Source organism: Diaphorina citri, unplaced genomic scaffold, assembly GCF_000475195.1.
Source record: "Diaphorina citri unplaced genomic scaffold, Diaci psyllid genome assembly version 1.1 scaffold1326, whole genome shotgun sequence".
Lineage (NCBI taxonomy): Eukaryota > Metazoa > Arthropoda > Insecta > Hemiptera > Psyllidae > Diaphorina > Diaphorina citri.
This window is the reverse complement of record NW_007378754.1, coordinates 78,260-84,028: the sequence shown is the minus strand read 5'-3', so window position 1 is coordinate 84,028 and position 5,769 is coordinate 78,260. Positions and strand designations below refer to the sequence as shown.

Below are 5,769 nucleotides of genomic sequence, written 5' to 3'. Positions count from 1 at the left end.
TTTTTTCCCCATGTTGTACATAGGAACCAATTGGAGGACTGTAGGAATGCGATCAACGGAAAGGAACAAAGAAAGAAAAAAAAATATACAAGATGGAAGTGGAAGAAGGGAGAGAAGGTGAAGTAAAAGCTGAAGAGGTAGAAAAGAAGAGCCAGAGTAGGTATTGAGGGTTACTAAAACTAGGAAAGAAACAAGATGCTTGAAAGTACAACAAAAAAAAAAATCCCCCAAAAACCAGTTTTTTTGGTTTTTTGGCTTTATGGTTTTCTGGACAAAATTTGCACCACCATTTTCGTGTTCCTGGTAAAAAGACCTTTAATTTGATATATAGGTCGACCAGGTTTGGATAAGTCCTTCTATGGGAACAGACAGAGTGACAGACAGAGTGACAGAATGACAGAGTGACAGACGACACCGAAGCGAATACAATAGTCCGTCCCTTATACCTTTTTATTACTATTGTAATAATAAAGGAAGGACGGACTAAAAATGGGATTTTTTTCACTGCATCATTCATATGCCAGACTTACACTAGTATATAAATTACCAATTAATTATGGGCAAGTTAACATAGTACATAACCAAATTAACTTTCTTGTTCTACTGCTTTCCCTACTACAAATTCCATAAAATAGGAACAAAAAGTTATCCTGTATAATATTCATTAACAAAAGACAGAACTTTGAGAGTTAGTTTTGTAATTACGTCATAGAATTATCATGAGAATGTTCATTTGATTTTAAGTCATTATTTCTGTTAATTAATTGTTTTCTTCGTAGGTAACTGTAAAATAAATCATTATGCATAATATGCTAGCTAAATGCCTTATGAAGGATTCCTAGGTAGTTAATAGTTACAACACAGCCCTGGGCTGTAGAAATGCTTCTAACTAGAGCTGCAGTTATGTAAAGATTGAGTGATTTAAGTATAATATAAAAGAACAACTCTTTTCAGTGGAATACTCAATCAATGAGTAGGATCCTAAAGACCTAAAACATGTAACTCACTCTTCAACTCCCTATAGCCTATAGTTATAGGGAGTTAGGATCTGACTCACTCACTGAGTAGCCCACAGAAAAGAGCAGTTCTTTTTCTATAACTCTCTCACTCGTTACACCTCTTTTTCACAAAGTGGCTTTATTTTATTAATACGAAAATCTTTCGGTAAGAAATCCAAAAGAATAATTTCTAATTTCAATGAGTAAGATCCTAAAGACCTAAAACATGTAACTCACTCTTCAACTCCCTATAGCCTATAGTTATAGGGAGTTAGGATCTGACTCACTCACTGAGTAGCCCACAGAAAAGAGCAGTTCTTTTTCTATAACTCTCTCACTCCTTACACCTCTTTTTCACAAAGTGGCTTTATTTTATTAATACGAAAATCTTTCGGTTAGAAATCCAAAAGAATAATTTCTAATTCAAAGCTATTCTCAAGTTATTTTGTACACTAATATGTTTTATTATTTTTTTAGTTAACTTGTGATATTATACTCATCGCTGTATTTTTTATTAATATATTTTTCATTGACTATTTATTGAACTGACAGGGAATTTTTCTATGAAAGTCGATTTTTTACTGCAGTTTCAGAGGCTCGCTCGCATTTTTGCTATAATTTCATTCAAGGTACCCAATTGCAGCTTCGAGGGTAGCGCGTCTACCTATCTTATAAGCACTAGGTCCAGTGGCGTAGCGTGGCCTTACTCCAAGTGTAGGGCGGACACTAATTTCTATCACAATATCTATCTAATAAGAATACACAGTCTATGGAGAACACGGAGAGTGTGGTGATGGGAGAAATCATCCTACCTCGCATCCCAGGAGATACGTACACCCCCGACATAGTCCCTCTTAATCTCACCTTTGACTCGTACAATTATCTGAGGAAGAAATTGGAAACCTTGTCCTATGCCTAAGATTGATGTTACATCGTGTATATTCTGTATATAGAAAATCATGTCTAAGATAAAATAACAATGTGTAGGTACATACCTACTAAATTTTATTTGTGCTCGCATAAGTAAATCCTTTTTTTTTTTTTTTTTTTTTCACTGCATCATTCATATGCCAGACTTACACTAGTATATAAATTACCAATTAATTATGGGCAAGTTAACATAGTACATAACCAAATTAACTTTCTTGTTCTACTGCTTTCCCTACTACAAATTCCATAAAATTGGAACAAAAAGTTATTCTGTATAATATTCATTAACAAAAGACAGAACTTTGAGAGTTTTGTAATTACGTCATAGAATTATCATGAGAATGTTCATTTGATTTTAAATCATTATTTCTGTTAATTAATTGTTTTCTTTGTAGGTAACTGTAAAATAAATCATTATGCATAATATGCTAGCTAAATGCCTTATGAAGGATTCCTAGGTAGTTAATAGTTACAACACAGCCCTGGGCTGTAGAAATGCTTCTAACTAGAGCTGCAGTTATGTAAAGATTGAGTGATTTATATGTGTATAATATAAAAGAACGACTCTTTTCAGTGGAATACGCAATCAATGAGTAAGATCCTAAAGACCTAAAACATGTAACTCACTCTTCAACTCCCTATAGCCTATAGTTATAGGGAGTTAGGATCTGACTCACTCACTGAGTAGCCCACAGAAAAGAGCAGTTCTTTTTCTATAACTCTCTCACTCGTTACACCTCTTTTTCACAAAGTGGCTTTATTTTATTAATACGAAAATCTTTCGGTAAGAAATCCAAAAGAATAATTTCTAATTTAAAGCTATTCTCAAGTTATTTTGTACACTAATATGTTTTATTATTTTTTTAGTTAACTTGTGATATTATACTCATCGCTGTATTTTTTATTAATATATTTTTCATTGACTATTTATTGAACTGACCGGGTATTTTTCTATGAAAGTCGATTTTTTACTGCAGTTTCAGAGGCTCGCTCGCATTTTTGCTATAATTTCATTCAAGGTTCCTAATTGCAGCTTGGAGGGTAGCGCGTCTACCTATCTTATAAATACTAGGTCGCGGTTCGATTACCGCGATGGGCGAACATTATCTAAAAAGTTTTATTATTATTATTATTATTATTATTATTTATATTTAATAATACCTATCAAGTTAAGGTTCGTTTTCGGAACGGCTGACTTTCTCCCATCTTGTGTTTCATCTCTCTTCGCTTTTGGCACAATAAGACCTTAGCAGTTACAGTTCCATCTGTCAAACCTCTAAAATAATAATAAAAATAAACGGGTTTTAATATGAAACTGAGACCGGGCGTTTCAAGCTAGTGATGTTTTTTCACTAGCTTAAAAAGCTAGTGAAAAAACATACAACCGAGCCGAGCCGGCGCGGCGCGGCGCCAACATAGAATTGGACGTGCTACGGCAAGGAATTAGGATTATTGAGATATTGGGAAAATCCTACAATGCTGCAGTGAGCACCAAAGTTGTGACATAATAACACAAAGAAACTGCATTTATGTACCTACATTACATAAACTTTAGTTGGACTTCCTGAATTTCTATTTTCAGTAACTATATTTCCTATTGCAAAATTTAAATTCAGATTGGGCAGAAGTAAGAAGTATAAAGATTAAAGATCCATAAAATTAAATTTGTTATTATCCTTTTGTCTCTACTCAATAAAATCATCGGATTCCATTTTGATTTCAGACCGGAAGGCAAGGACTACTCTATTCATCGGCTCATCCTTGGCACTCACACTTCTGATGAACAAAACCATCTCCTTATTGCCAGTGTTCAGCTTCCTAATGAAGATGCTCAGTTTGATGCCAGCAACTACGATACAGACAAGGGTGGTAAGTGGATAATGATCTACAGTCTTTAGGCCAATCAGGCCCATTCCCACTTGTCCTTAGGAAAGAAATTTAGGACGCGGGGTTCCTTCGAAGAGAAATGCCAGGAGGAGAAGAGAAATGAAAAACACGCATCCAGTTCACGTCGGGTTCGCATCATACCCGCGTCGGAATGAAAAACAGGGGAAAATAAATATGTGACGTATTTAGTGTCTCCCGCGGCTGTTCTGGGCTTTCAACCTTCAACATAGCAACGAGTGTCCATGATAAAGTACTTAAGTCTAATTATAATAAGACAAGTATAAGTAGTGCTTTATTTAGACAGTCAGCTTAGAACAAGTTGTTCAATTATACCAACACTTTAATAGAGCACCTCTTTATTGATATAATTTAGTGTACCGCATCCAGTTCACGTCGGGTTCGCATCATACCCGCGTCGGAATGAAAAACAGGGGAAAATAAATATGTGACGTATTTAGTGTCTCCCACGGCTGTTCTGGGCTTTCAACCTTCAACATAGCAACGATTGTCCATGATAAAGTACCTAATACTTAGTGGAATGAAAAACAGGGGAAAATAAATATGTGACGTATTTAGTGTCTCCCGCGGCTGTTCTGGGCTTTCAACCTTCAACATAGCAACGATTGTCCACGATAAAGTACCTACTTAGGTCTAATTATAATAAGTATAAGTAGTGCTTTATTTAGACCGTCAGCTTAGAACAAGTTGTTCAATTATACCAACACTTTAATAGAGCACCTCTTTATTGATATAATTAAGTGTACCTATTTTAGACCGTCAGCTTAGAACAAGTTGTTCAATTATACCAACACTTTAATAGAGCACCTCTTTATTGATATAATTTAGTGTACCTATTATAAAAATGTTAAGTAAGCATGATTATTTTTCAGATTTCGGCGGCTTTGGATCGGTGAGCGGCAAGATCGAGATAGAAATCAAAATCAATCACGAAGGCGAAGTGAACAGAGCGCGGTACATGCCTCAGAACCCGTGTGTTATTGCCACCAAGACACCGTCCAGTGATGTGCTCGTGTTTGACTATACCAAACATCCGTCCAAACCAGATCCCAACGGTGAATGTCATCCCGACCTTCGCCTCAGAGGACATCAGAAAGAAGGTTGGTAATCAACTGAGCCAAGTGAGGTTTGAGAAATGTTTTTTTTATTTTTTTTTAGGTTTGATAGAGGGAACTTATAACTGCTACCTACAGGTTTTTTTTTTTTTTTTTTTTTTTTTTTTTGCTAGCGGTAATAGAACGTTGAATGTAAGCCAAAACCAAATGTCAGATTAAAAGCAATCACCCTGAGGCGGATGAAAAACGCCGTCCCTGTCTGAACACGGGAAAAGGTGAAGAGAAATTGATTTTTTTCTTTTTAATTTTATTGAAATTAAAAAATCAAGCGTGCCGGGAGGCGCGCGAACGTCAAGAGTTCGAAGCGCCGCCCGGCCTATATTAACACGAAACAGAGTTTCATCGTTTTTCAGTATTTTCACCCCAACTTTTCTCCCATAAATATGTACAGTCAATGGCACCTCCTGAGCCTGATCAATAAATTAAAAAATCAAGCGTGCCGGGAGGCGCGCGAACGTCAAGAGTTCGAAGCGCCGCCCGGCCTATATTAACACGAAACAGAGTTTCGTTTTTCAGTATTTTCACCCCAACTTTTCCCCATAAATATGTACAGTCAATGGCACCTCCTGAGCCTGATCAAACTTATTTAGAACTATTAAGAAATAAAAAACTCTTGACTTTAAGTTTTACAAATTTAATATATTTTATCGATACGCGTATTTCGGTCTTATTATAAACTTATTTAGAGGTGGAGGTATTTAGAGAGAATAAGAAAAATGAGGTGAAGAAACATGAATATTCTGTTTTTCAGCAGAACACAGAGGAAGAAGGTTACATGGCCTTGCTGACTCAACATCTAACCACTGTCACGGAAGTTATGC

The 5,769-nt window shown here is 35.8% G+C and overlaps 1 long non-coding RNA gene across 1 annotated transcript; it reads right to left on the bottom strand.

The window, feature by feature from the left end:
* Positions 1-495: 495 nt before the first annotated feature.
* LOC113469987 lies at positions 496-1,536 on the bottom strand. The gene is made up of 2 exons (XR_003393226.1): positions 1,218-1,536; positions 496-989 (listed from the first exon to the last, which is right to left on the bottom strand). It is a non-coding gene; the product is annotated as an uncharacterized LOC113469987 (long non-coding RNA).
* Positions 1,537-5,769: the final 4,233 nt, after the last annotated feature.